The sequence below is a fragment of the Callospermophilus lateralis genome, chromosome 17, assembly GCF_048772815.1.
Source record: "Callospermophilus lateralis isolate mCalLat2 chromosome 17, mCalLat2.hap1, whole genome shotgun sequence".
Lineage (NCBI taxonomy): Eukaryota > Metazoa > Chordata > Mammalia > Rodentia > Sciuridae > Callospermophilus > Callospermophilus lateralis.
The window spans coordinates 71,502,373-71,516,916 of record NC_135321.1 but is presented as its reverse complement, the minus strand read 5'-3'; positions in this window follow the sequence as shown (position 1 = coordinate 71,516,916).

The window sequence follows — 14,544 nt, the reverse complement described above, 5'->3', positions numbered from 1 at the left end:
TAGACCTGGTTCCTATTTATTAGCAAATCATGACTGTTGTTGAAAATGGTAATTAAGGTAGGTAAAGGATTTCCCAAAAACCCTCACTTGGAAGCCTACAGTGTTAGAGCAACTTAACTGCCCACAGATGCAATTACATTCATTTTATCATTATAATCTGGATGGTTTAGCTTCAAAGTTGTTATCCTCTCTAACAAGATTTTCACTGAGCTGGAGGCATATGCAAATCCTTGATACCTGCTTTCCAGGAGCTCATATGATTGAATCAAAGAGATGCCTATAGTTATAACATAGTTGTACATATTAAGATAACATACGGCAGAGCCGTCAATGTAACTCAGTAGTAGAGCACTAACTTAGCATGTGTGAGGTCCTGAGTTTGATCCACAGCTCCAGACAAAAACAAAACAATTAAAATACTCCATAAATGACAAGGGTCCTTGCTAACATGTCCCTTGAATAATTCCCATAGAAATACTTGCTTGGCCATAGATTTTCAACGTATCAAGTTAAGACTACAGAGAAAACAATCTGCTATTTAATTTTTTTTAAAATGGAATTTGATACTAACACATCTTTTGGTCTAGTAAATTTACTGCTAAGAATGACTATCGAGGGTAGAATTAAAGATACAAATAAAAATGTTCACAAATATATTCCTAATAGCAAAATATTTCAAACGTTATTATGTTGGGGGAAGTTTAAAGAAATCAAAGTATAAATTCGTGCATTTTTGAGAGGTCATTCTTAACATATCAAAGTTTTCAAAATATTACAGTATTAATTATGGTTATAACAGAACCTAGGAGAGAAAAGAAAGTTTGGAGAACAACAGTGGAATATACACTGGAATCCAAAACAAAAAGCTGATGGAAGAAAAGGCTTGGGAGAGATTTGAACAGGCAGTGTCAAGGAACTTAAACTAGTTGCTTATGTATATTTAGATCATTACTATATTAGTTGTTAGGACTGCATAACAAAATACCACAGACTGGGTGGATAAAACAACACACATTGTTTGTCACTGTTCTGGAGGCCGGAAGCCCAACATTAAGGTTTCAGCAGGGTTGGTTTCTCCTGAGGCCTCTCTCCTTGACTTTAGATGGCCATCTTTTCTCCATGTCCTCAGATGGTCTTTCCTCTGTACTCAGGCCTCCATAAGCCTCTATCAGTCCAGATTCCCCTCCTTATAAGGAGGCCATTCAATTTGAATTAGGGCCTGACCTAACAGCCTCATTTTAACCTTTTTTTAAAAATACTTAAATTTTTATTATTGTTTCTTTGTTGACACATAAGTTATTTTTTTAATGTTTATTTATTTATCTTATGTGGTGCTGAGGATCGAACCCAGTGCCTCTAACGTGCTAGGCAAGCCCTCTACTGCTGAGCCACAGCTTCAGCCTCCAGCCTCATTGTAACTTAATCACCACTCGGCAGGCCCTGTCTCCAAATACAGTTGCATTCTGGAGTTCTGGGGTGTAGGACTTAGACATGCCTCGTTTGCGGGGGGAAACACAATTCAGCCCACAGTAGTCACTTTTAATGATTCCTCTTCTTGGAGATGGTTGTGTGTAACTAACTAAGTGGTACAGCACTTGCCTAGCATGTGCAAGGCCTCTGGGTTTGACCCCCAGCACTGCGCTTGTGCACACACGCACACACAAATCCTCTTCTTTAAGTCTCTTCAGTTTTATTCAAAATTCAAAACTCTCAAAATAATGAATCTGGCAGACACATGCTGGCCAGCAAGGTTCCCTAGAGCCAGGGTAGCTCCATCCTTTACTTCTGAGGCCTCCTTCCCAGCCTCTTCCTTGGCCTTCTCCTTCTCCTGGGGCCTAGCAGGACAAGCTGGTGCCTGTTGCTTGTGCCTTGCCATCTCTCTTGCTGCTCTGTTTCTCAGTAGTAGAATGAGGACCACGAGGGTCCCAGTGCTCACACAGAGCTGGGCAGATGTTTCTGTGCATCTTCAGAGCCTGGGATAAGAATGAAACAAACAGCTCTACTCAGCTCTGAAGAGGAGACTTCAATTCATCTGTGGGCTTTTATTCCTAAACAGTGGTAAACAGATCTGTCCATACACAATTTCAGATTCATATTTGTATCGCTATTGAGGGCAAGTGTCCACTGTCTCTCAGGGACACTGAGAGAAAGCAGCATCTGTCCCTGACAGCATGTCAATGTCTTGTGTGGGTCTCCCATGGTGTGTTTATGAGAGCTAGCTCTTCTTGTTTTACCATTGATTGTCACCAAATTCATTAACCAATTGACTAGTATAGAATTTTTTCACACAACAGTCGGCCTAACTTGCAAAATCTAATGTAAGTCGTGCTGTGAGAGACGCTAATGAAGGCCCTGAAGTTGACGTGTTTTGTGTTTAGGTAATTTACTGTACTTTTGCTCCCCTTCACTGAAACAGGGGTACCAGAGCAGAGTCACTGTGTTTCCAGTGCCAGGCCTGAGCCAGAGTGGGGCTTTGTGGCCTCAGGCCCTCCACATATGCTGCCTTCTTCCAGCACAGTTGGGGCTCGGCAGCACCCACCCCACAAGGAGGCCAATTCCCTTAGAACGGGCAGGCTGGAGGCGACGCTCCTTCCTGGTCCCTGAGGAATGAGGATGTGGTCATGTGGTGGACACTGGAGAATGGCATCCTGAGGGTCTTTCAGAATGGTGACACCCTTACACACTCAGGGCTTGCCCACTGGCTCTGGGTGGAGCAGGTTGGCCACCATGGGCTCGGCTTGCAGAGCTCTTTCCCGAGAGGTCAGGAGCCTCTTAGCCCCCGGCAGCATGGTTGGGGGAAGCACCAAGGGGCTGGGCTGGGGCTTGGTGTCCTGAAGGCTCACCTCCACCTTCCCGCTGGGCTGTGTGTCATATTGGTCTTTTATTTATTTTTAACTGATACCTAGTAATTGTATATATTCATGGGGTCCAGCGTGATAATTTGTATACAATGTGTAATGATCAAATAAGGGTAATCAGCACTTACATTCCCTTAAACACTTACCATCTCTTTGTGTTAAGAAGCTTTGAACTCCTCTCTTCTAGTTCTTTATAAGGTATATAATAAGTTGTGCTAAACTGTAGTCACCCTACTGTACCACAGAACCCAAGAACTTACTCCTTCTGTTGAACTGTAATTTGGTACTTGATATCCAACTTCCTCTATCCAATCCCTTCTCCCTCCTCTCCCTAGCATCTGGTGACACTATTCTACTCTTGTTTTAGTCAGCTTCTTGGCCATTGTGACTAAAAGACCCACAAGAACAAATGGAGAGGAGGGACAGTTTATTTGGGGGTTCATGGTTTTAGAGGTCTCAATCCATAGACAGCAGACTCCATTCCTTGGGGTTCAAGATGAGGCTGAACAGTATGGAGGAAGAGTGTGGCAGAGGGAATCACCTCACATGAGGATCAGGAGGCAGACAGAGAATCTACTCTCCATATACAAAATATGTACCCCATAGCCACGCTCCAATGAACCACTTCCTCCAGCCACACCCCACCTGCCTCCCGTTACCACCCAGTTAATCCCTTCAGGGATCAATTAATTGATTAGGTTAAGGTTCTCATAACCCAATCATTTCTTCTTCCTACCTTCTTACACTGTCTTACACGAGAGCTTTGGGGGGACATCTCACATCCACACCATAGTAACTCTCTCCTTCTGTGAAACCCACCCTTTTAAGGCTGACTTAGCTACCAGTAAGAGTGTTCTTTCAGGGGGACTCCAAACACAGGAATTTGGAAGACACAGGAATAGAGCATATAGAGTGGCCAAATTCACCATAAAGAGAAGGGGCACACACAAACATCAATTATTTGAAACTGTTTTTTCTTGGCCATTAAAGAGGAAACTTGACAAAACAGAAATAAGATTAGGTATTCTCAAACACGAACCTTTATAAAGCAACACTTATATACAGATTGGATCTTGAATGTCCTCCAAAGATCTGTGTGTTAAAGGCTTGGTCCCTAGCCTGTGGTACTATTGGGGTGTATGTGTGTGAAACCTTAGGAGGTGGGGCCTAGTGGAAGTTAGGCCACAGGAAGTTAGGCCATTCCCGGGTGACTTTATGGGGATCTTGGAACCCCAGCCCCTTCCTCCCTCTCTCTTCGCTTCCTGACTGCCAAGAGGTAAACAGGCCCCTTTCACCAATCGCTCCCACTATGATGTACTATGTGACCACGGGCCCAAAGCAATAAGGTCAACTTACCAGGGATGGAAACCTCTGAAACTGTGAGCCAAATAAACCGCTCCTACTTTGAAGTTAATTATCTCAGCTATTTAGTATCAGCACAGAAATCTGACTAACATACGTTGAGTTCGAAAGGTCTTTTAATTTCAATGATTTAAATAACTTGTTTTAGCTGCTTAATTCATATTTATGAATCTTCCTAATTTAGTATCCCGGTTTTCAGTGATCAAAGTGTACTTACTTTTGAGAACAAGCCTGTGATCGCAACATGTATCCCTGCTGATGAGGGAAGTCTTTCCTGTGGGCAGCACGTTGGGCCCGTCCACTGTGCCCAGCTCTTGTCCTCATTCTCACTGCCTCTGCTGGCTGCTGTCGCCACCCCCACCCTCGGCTGTCGGTGCAGAGCAGCTAGTTGCTGAGGGTAGCTGCTCTCTGTCCCCTCCAATCTGCACTCTGCCCTGGTAGGCTTGCCCCTCCAGATGGGCAGGGGCTTAGTGGGTGTTTTAGTCAGCTCTGTCTCTGCTGTGACTCACAGGCCCCACCAGAACAATCATAGGGGAGGAAAAGTGTATTTGAGGGCTCACGGTTTCAGAGGTCTTAGTCCATAAGGCCAGCTCTATTCCTTGGGCCTCGAGGTGAGGCTGGACATTACGGCTGAAGAGTGTGGCTGAGGGAAGCAGCTCACGGGACGATCAGAAGGCAGAGAGAGTTTCCACTTGCCACATACAAAATATATACCCCAGGCCACGCTTCCAGCGACCCACCTCCTCCAACCACAGCCCACCTGCCTTCAGTCCCCACTTGGTTAACCCCATCAGGCGAGTGATTCAATGATTGGATTAAGGCTTTTGTGACCCGGTGATTTTTTTTCTCTGAATTTCCTTACATTATCGCACACATGAGCTTTTGGGGGATACCTCACATCCAAACCTTAACATTGAGGGTAGAAAGTTCTAGTGGATATCTCTTTCAGTTTTAGTGTTGCCCACCATGATCTGATCTAGGCTTTCTCTTCCTCATCACTTTGTTTTTACTCCACTGAACCTTATCTTAGGTAAAATTAGAATCCAGATGAAGGTGAAGAAATGGTGGGTCTTAAAATAAGAGTTTTGTGATAAGATTTTTTTTTAAAGGCAGCTAGTTTAATGGTCCAGCCTTTATAACTGCCCAAGTCTTGTGTTCCCAGCCTTCATTGGCTTTTTAACAGCTGGGATGTCAACTCCTGTTGAAAATGAACCTGGATTTCTCAGCATGGGAATTCAGTATTTCCTCCTCTTCTCTACCCAGGTGCCCATCTCTCATGTAGGGATTCAGGAAATTGGTTTGTGGCTTCCAATAATTTTGGAATATCACACTCCAGGCATTTTAAAAATGAAAGGCATACAATTTTTCAAAAAAACTACTTCCAGCAATGTTTCTCAAAATGGGCCCCAGGACCAGTAGGGTGGCACTGCCTGGGACTGTGGCAGGGGAACAAGTTCTTCATCTTCATGCATCCTTTGGGGTCCCTCCAGCCTGGGCTGGCTGTAAATATTTTTTGTAAAACTACTTTTTTCCCCACTAAAACATCAAATAAACTTTCCTGTAATATGTCAAAGTAATATTTCTGAGCCATTTGACATGTAAGAAGTCAACACGGAAGCCATGAGAGTGGGTGGAATGTCTGCTTTCGTGCCAGCAGTGTGGGCTCAGCAAGCTAACCAGCCAGGCTGCTGCTGTGAGGTCAAATTCCGGAGGAGCCCTGGCTTCCTTGGGGGTTCCTCAAGCATCGGATCACTTTCTGTGGACTCAATCCCTGGTTCTAGGCCTTTGCCTTTGAGGACACATCTGCAAGGTGAGAAGACCTGTGTCCCCTGAAACAGCAATCCTGCAAGGTGGAGCATGCTGGTGGGGACAACCATCCAAGGGACATATTAGCCAGCTTGAAGGGCACCCACTGAGCCACAGCAAGAACAGAGAGAGCATCGAGCCAGGATGAAAATTGATTGTGAACAATAAATAAAAACCAGCAACTGTAGTAATTCTAAAGAAAAGAAAGGTCTGTTTGTTGGCTGGTGACTGCGCTGGTTTCTTACTTTGAAAATAGGTCATTTGAAAGAGTGAATTGGGTGATTTCCCTGCCTTCTCAACATGCTCTTTGTGGGAGAATTCTAGTCGATGATCCTAGGGAAATGCGGGAATTCACCCAAAGCCCCTGGTAATGGCTAGTTCACATAGTGTTGTGAAAAGGATTGTATAGGAAATTTAAGAGCAACTGCTATGGCTTTAGGATGAATTTCTAGAAATGGAATTATGGTGTCAAATGCAATAAAGAACTTACAGGTTTTGATTGTTATTTCCAATTTTTAAGGCAAATGATTAAAACAAAATATTCACAGAATAGGTATATGAAAAAAATACTCAGCCTAACTAAATGCAAATTAAAACAGTAATTACAGCCCATAATGCACTCATAAAATTTTTAAAAATGTTTTAAGTTCAATGAAACCTAGTATTGGTGAGAACATGAATGGCCTAGAATGACCCTACACATCATAGCCAGGGATCAACAACCCCATGGACACAGGGTGGGGTCCTGCTCCATCTGTACAACTAGACTCTGGGGCCAAGACTGTGGTAGATAAGAACCAGAGGAACCACTCCACAAGCCAACATGAAAAAAAGGAAAATTACCACTGACCAAGGGCTCAAGATGTAGTAAAGCTCAAACCTGAGCCACACTTAGCTTTGAATACAAAAGTTTTACTGCTTTTGAGGTGCAGTATTCCAAAGTTAAACAAGAAATGCACAAAAACCTTTGTACAAGTGGTTATAGCAGCATTGTTCACAAGAGACTAGAAATTCAAGTGACTCAAATGTTCTCCATTCAGAAAGGTATAAAAATATGTGACATATCTATACAATATAATGTCAGTAGGTCATAAAAAGAAATGAGGTACTGCTTCATGTTCTACAAGGATAAGCCTTGAAAATATGCTGTGTGAAAGAAATCAGACCAAAGGTCATATATTTTAAAAATTTTGTTCTTTTTAGATATAGATAACAGTAGAATGTATTTTGACATATTATAAATTTGTTGAGTATAACTTCTCATTCTTGTGGTTGCATATGATGTAGAATTTCACTGGTTATGTATTCATATATTAACATAGGAAAGTTATGTGCAATTCACTCTACTATCTTTCCTATTCCCATCCTCCCTCTCTTCCCTTCATTTCTTTTGTCTAATCCAGTAAACTTCTATTTTTCCCTCCCACCCCTTATTGTGTGTTAGCATCCTCATATCAGAGGGAACATGTGGCCTTTCATTTTTGAGGTTGGCTTAGTTTACGTAGCATTATATCTCCAGTTCCACCCACTTACTAGCAAATGTCATAATTTCATTTTTTATTATGGTTGAGTAATATTTCATTGTATATATGTACTACATTTTCTCTATCCATTCATCTGTTGAAGGGCACATAGGCTGGTTCCATAGCTTAGCTACTATGAGTTGAGCTGTTATAAACATTGATGTGGCTCTGTCACAATAGTATATGCCAAGGAGTGGGATAACTGGGTCAAATGTTAGTTCCATTCCAAGTTTTCTGAGGAATCTCCATATTTCTTTCCATAGTGGTTGTACTAATTTGCAGTCCCACCAGCAATGTATGAGTTTACCTTTTCCCCCACATCCTCAACAATGTCTATTGTTACTTGCGTTCTTGATAATTCCCATTCTGACTGGAGTGAGATGAAATTTCAATTTGCATTTCTCTAAGTGTTAGTGATATTGAACTTTTTTTTTTCATATATTTGTTGACTGACTGCATTACTTCTTCTGTGAAGTGCCTATTTAGTTCCTTAGCCCATTTATTGATTGGATTATTTGTATTTATTTATTTATTTATTTATTTATTTTGCCATTGAGGTTTTTGAATCCTTTATAGATCCTGGAGATTAATGCAAAGATTTTGTCCCATTCTTTAGGCAAAGACCACATATTGTATGAACCCACTTATATGAAACATTGGGAATACTGAGATCCATAGAGAGAGAAAGTGCATTAGCATTTGTTAGGGTTGGTGGGACTGGGAAATGACTGTTCATCTAATAGGTATGGGTTTCCATCTGGGAGTGATGAAATATTTTGGAACTAAGCAGGTGATGGTTGCACAAACTTGTGAATATAATAAATGGCACTGAAATGTACACTTTAAAAGATTAATTTTATAATATCTGAATTATATCTCAATAGTTATTTAAATATATGCATATATGTGCATATATATGTAGTCATTTAAAACTTTGAAACCGCAGATGAATTAAACAGCACAAACAATTGATTAGATACATTTGAGGAAAGAAATAATGTACTAGAAGACAGGGGGGAAATTGTCCGAAACACACTATAGAGAAATAAAATATGACATTTCATGAGAAATGATGATCAGAAAGATCAGTTGTGACATGATGGTAAGAATTATAAAATAATAGCATAAGGACATTATGGAAGAGACAATATTTTTAAAACATGCATTTTTGGTGATTTTCAATTTTTATTTTCAGAAAATAACACCATGTCCTATCTTTACTTGTATAATACTCCGATTTACATAATAATTTTTTTTCTTATTTAGCAAAGTGTTTTATTCAAAAACTTCTCAGCACCATCTAGTTGTCAGAAAGAATGGATGTCACCTTTTTCTGCCCAGTTAACCCCCAATTCAGAGGCAAAAGTTAAACCCTTTGCTTAGAGCTCCCCCTAATGATGATTCTTGAGATTATGATAAGGTTTTGGTTGTTCTTTCGCCCAACTTCTCCCTAAGCCTTTACTTAAATGGACTCAGGCAGAGCTGTCTGTGCACAATAGTTCAGAACAACAGGAAGGAATCAGGTCAGACCCAATCGACCTCCTGTTGCTGGGCCACTGGAGGAACATGAAATTACCTTGAAAAAATTGTACTCAGTGACTTCCAGCTACATAGGACAGCAGTTTGTTAGGCAGCTCTGATTGTAACTGAAGGTAACCCTCCACTACTCTAGGAACATATGGAAATGAAACATTGCATTCACTGAGCAGAGGAAGGCACATCAATAATGTAAAAGTCACTTTCTTTTGAGAGAGAGAGAGAGAATTTTTTAATATTTATTTTTCAGTTATCGGTGGACACAACATCTTTATTCTATTTGTATGTGGTGCTAAGGATAGAACCCAGCGCCCCATACGTGCCAGGCAAGCACGCTACTGCTTGAGCCACATCCCCAGCACCTGGAAAAGTCACTTTCTGAAAGGTAAGTGGCAAATCAGGAGACCTGAGGGAGATCTGATCACAATGGAACATCAGATGCATCAGAGAGGCTCTTTCAGTGAGGACAAGAGGATGCTGCCGTAGGAACGAGAAGGCTGGTGCTCTTGCCAGTGGAGGTTTAATGGAGTGAAGGAGGGGGAAGTCAGACTACTGTAGTCTGGGTACGCATGGAGGTAGGAAGTAGAAAGGGTCGGTCTTTTTTTTTTTAGATTTTAAAATTTGCTCTTTTTAGTTATACATGACAGTAGAATGCATTTTGACATACCATATATACACGGAGCATAACTTCCCATTTTTTGTGATTGTACATGATATGGAGTTATACTGGTTATGTATTCATATATGACTATAGGAACGTTATATCCAATTCATTCTATTGTTTTTCCTATTCCCATCTCTTCTCCCTTCCCTTCATTTCTCTTTGTTTAATCCAATGAACTTCTATTCTTCCCTCACGCCTCCTTATTGTGTATTAGCACCTGCAAATTAGAGATAACATTTGGCCTTTGGTTTTTTGGACTGGCTTATTTTACTCAGCATGATAGTGTTCAGTTCCATCCATTTACTGGCAAATGCCATAATTTCATTCTTATTTTTTTTAAAAAATAATTTTTTTAGTTGTAGTTGGACACAATACCTTTATTCCATTCATTTATTTTTATGTAGTGCTGAGGATCAAACCCAGGACCCCATGCATGCTAGGCAAGTGCTCTGCCACTAAGCCACAATCCCAGCCCCTAATTTCATTCTACTTTATGGCTGAGTAATATTTCATTGTGTATAAACATCACATTTAGAAGGTGTCAATCTTGACAGTTCTTGCAACACAGTTTGGGAACAAAATGAAGGACTGGGGAATATACATAACCATTTAGAACATAATAGACAAGAGCTCTAAGAGTTACCTACTCTCTATATCTATATTCATGTAAAGAGAGATAACTCATTCTTGCATATAATGAAAACACCCAACTAAGAGGCAAATGATGTAAGAGAGGGAAAGAAGACTCACATGTGGATCACTTGCCATGTGTCAGGAGTTGTATGGACACATTTCATTCTATCTTCAGAAGTCAGTGTCATTCATGTCTTATTTCTCCTTTAGAAATGAGGAAAGCAAGGTTCCAAGAGCTCACTGTGCAGTTTGGTATTAACCATAACTATCAAAAGAGCCTGCAGACTCAGTGACAAACACCAAGGTCAGCTTTTTCCATGAGGGTTTTGCCTAAACTGTGAAGGTCACCTTTTTTTGTGAGCAAATATTATACAAGATGTGTAGTACAAAAAATCTCATAAATACGAAAAAAAAAAAAAAAAAAACCTCAGCAGAAGATGGTAAAATACTATTAACAGAATAAAAATGAGGCATAACAGAGCCATGTTCTAGGATCTTAGAAATTAGATTGGCCTCGGAATAAAATTCACAAATGGATGAGATGCAAATTTGTCATAAAGTGCAAGAGTCACTGCGAGGCCAGAGACATTAAGCACAGGACACAGGGATATGTTTTGCAAACAAAGCCTGAGATACTCAAGTGGGAAAGTGTTTCAAGGGAAAATATCACATTACCCACCCCAACACATCCTGGGGCAGAGGATGCCCTGGCTCAGCAAGTGCACTATCTAGTACTGTGGTAGGTGGAGGGGAAGGAAGCAGTGTCCAGCCATTAAGTATGGAATTTCTCTAAGACTGAATTCTTTGGAAATTGTAGGCACCATTAATCCTGAGGAGCTTGATGAATTTATTTTTAATTGAAAACAAATATAAGGTAGAAGAATCTATCAGAGATATCACACTTAATTTTTGTTTTGTGAAACTTTTGTTTGAATTGATCAAAGGGTATAGATGTGTAATGCATGGTGATTTAAAATATATTTCTTTCCATGTGCTGAGTTGGTAAAAAAGTCTGAAAAACACAGTTAGTTTTATTCCTTCTACTTGGGTACGTGTTCATGAAGTCACCTCACCACACATATCTGCCTACTAGAGAGGAAGATGCTGGTCACAGTGAGTCTCATTTCCTTTGTGTGTGTGTGTGTGTGTGTGTTTGAAGCTCTCTGTGCATCTTGTGCTGCAACTGCACACTGCTCGGTGGCCCTAGCCTTGACTAAAGCTTCCAGCACAAACACATCTGCACATGCTATTCAAACGGAATTTGGGCAGTGATGTCACCAGGATGAGATGTTGACAGTGAGGTGAATGAGAGTGGAGTGTCAGCTGCTGTTGAGGGCCACAGCGGAGTCAGGATGACGCATGGCATTTTGGAGTGGTTGAGAGGTGACTCCAGCAAGCCATTGAGATGATGATGGTTATGTTAAGCTGTGTATTCAATTGTATATTAGAGCCCTGCTGTCCGCCTCAGCCTGCTACTTTGGAGTTCTCGTGGGGATTCCTGGGGAGTTCGCATTGGTTGGGGAAGTGCCGGAGGAGGGATTTCTGGGGGAGGGATTTCCGGTTGGTGTGTGGTGTGTCCCGGGAGAAGGCCGAGAAGGCCGCGTGCGTGGTGTTCGCAGGAGTGCGGAGAATAAAGGAGTTCCTGTTTTGAACTTACAAGGCTGTGTGACGGCTCGGTTATTTTGTGCCCAGCCAGATTGCGGCAGGCTGCCTGAGAGCACAGGGGGAAACCAGAGCCAACTATGTCCAACAAAAGGTGCTGGCTTCCATTCTTACCAGTTCTTTCCAGAACTCTTCCATTTCCTTTACCCCATCTCTCTCTGTCCCTTTCATCTTGGAAAACAAGCAAACAAAAAACCCTTCTGCTCTCCTGACTTGTCCATTCACATGGAGTTAGGATGGGGCCACTGGGGATCCAGGAACTAGAGGCTGGGATCAGAAACCCCAGAGGGTTTTATTGCTCCATTACTGTCTCTTCTTCACTTTTGGGTTCTTGGACTCTCTCCCATCTGCTTCACTCCCACACTCAGTTCTTCTCCTGACTTCTCTTCTTTTTAGGCTGGTGGATGAAGAGCTGATTAATTAAAGGCAGACAGAGCAGAGGTATTACAAATAGTGTAGAAGGAATGGCAATAAAGCAGAGTATAGAATTTCCTTGTCTACATCGACAGGTTGTAGAAAAGTGTGTCCTCAAGTCTAAGGTGCTTTGACTTTTACTTTGTATATACAAATTGTGTAGGCATTAACTATCCTGTGAGTCACAAAATGTTCTATCCTGTACCAAACTCTTGTTCTGGCTCCTCCAAGCCCTCTTCTGGACTAGGACTCAATCTTAGTGGTCTTAGTTGATTTTCTGTTGCTGAAATTGAATCCCTAGACTAATTTATAAAGAACAAAGGTTTATTTAATTTATGGTTCTGGAGGCTGGGAAGTCAAATAGGCCAGATCCTTGGTTTCTTCTCCTGAGCATGCTCTTAGACTCTTTACACAGCCAGACTGAGGATTTTCCAGAATTTCCACATTTCTCTAGACTGCCTCCATTTTAGTTATACATTCTATCTTTAAGTCATCTCCTTGCTCTCTCATTTCGCTGTAAGCAATTAACAGTAGCCATACCACAGCCTGATAGTTTTGCTGCATAGAAATGTCTTCCCTCAGATATACTAGTTCATCAAGATAAAAACATTCTGAGTCGGGCATGGTCATCTCAGTGGCTCAGGAGGCTGAGGCAGGAGGATTGCAAGTTTGAGGCCAGTCTCAGCAGATTAGTGAGTCCCTTAGCAACTCAGTGAGACCCTGACTCTAAATAAAATATAAAAAGGGCCAGGATGTAACTCAGTGGTTAAACGCCCCTTGGTTCAATCCCTGGTATCAAAAAAAAAAAAAAAAAAAAAAAAAAAAGTCCATTTACTTCTGGACAATCTGAGCTTGATTTCATTGCAGTCTTATTCTAAGCATAATAGTATATTAATGATAAAAAAAATCTGTTGCCAATTTACCTAGTGTCTGGCTCTGTTTATCTTTCAAGGTAGATTCTTACTCACATATTTAGAGAGTAGGGAATTACTGCTGGCCAGCTTTGAGAATATGGATTTCTCCTGTTGTGGAAAGATTCATGCTAAGTGTGTTGAAACCATGGTGCTAAGTGTTCCATTGGATCCACAAAATGTCACTGTTCCCAAGGAAGAGGCAGGGTCAGTCAATCAATCACTTCCAAGAAAAGTATGGAGGAACAGTGTCTAGCCTGGAACATGGTTGAAATAAATTCTCTTCTCTGAAGCCACTGAGATAAGGTTGTTAATATTTAACAGAGCCCAAGAAAGTCAAATTAGATGGGTCTTATTTTCCACAGTTTTCCATACCACATGGGAGGGAGCATGGAAATGTACAAAGTAGAACAGAAGTGGGTGTTCAGAGGGATGAGTCACAGGAAGGTGTATGGCAGATTCCTAGAAATGAGGAAGGAATACAGAAATAGATGGAGCAATAGAGAGGTCACTCACTGTACAAAAATCAATTGTATTTCTGTACAGAAGAGGTAAACAATCAAAAAACGAGATTAAAGAAACAATCCTAGTTACAACAGAATCAAAAGCAAAATACTTAGGAATAATTTTACCAAAAGAAGTGAAAAAATGAATACTAAAAACTGTAACCCACAGCTAGTTTGGAGAAAACCTGTGTGTCGTCACTGAGTTCCCTCTCCTTGGCAATGAGGACATCATCTTCGTTGAAGGAAGAAGGGAACTTCATTCTTTCCCCTCTGAGCATTACAAGTGGGCTGGGGTGTATACTCCTCCAAACATATATTACTGTCTCCATTTTTTGGGTAGAAAACTGAGGCCTACTAAGAGGAGTGACTGTTTATATAGGCATTGGTTCTTCCTACCCAAACCCTGCCAATCATCTTGTATTTAAAGGACTCCCAGACACCAACAGATTTTTAAGAGATAAATATGGGATTCAATGTGTAAGAGGGAACCTAAAAATTTCAAAATCTGAAGCAAGTAGGATCTGCAAAGGTTGTCAACTGAAATAACAATCAGTGTGAGATTCTCCAAAGAATAGTGATTTTTTTTTCCTGGTATATAATAGAGCATTGCAATGGGAATACCTGTGCAACACTGAACTATGGGTATATTCAGGAGTTTGAGGCAAGAGG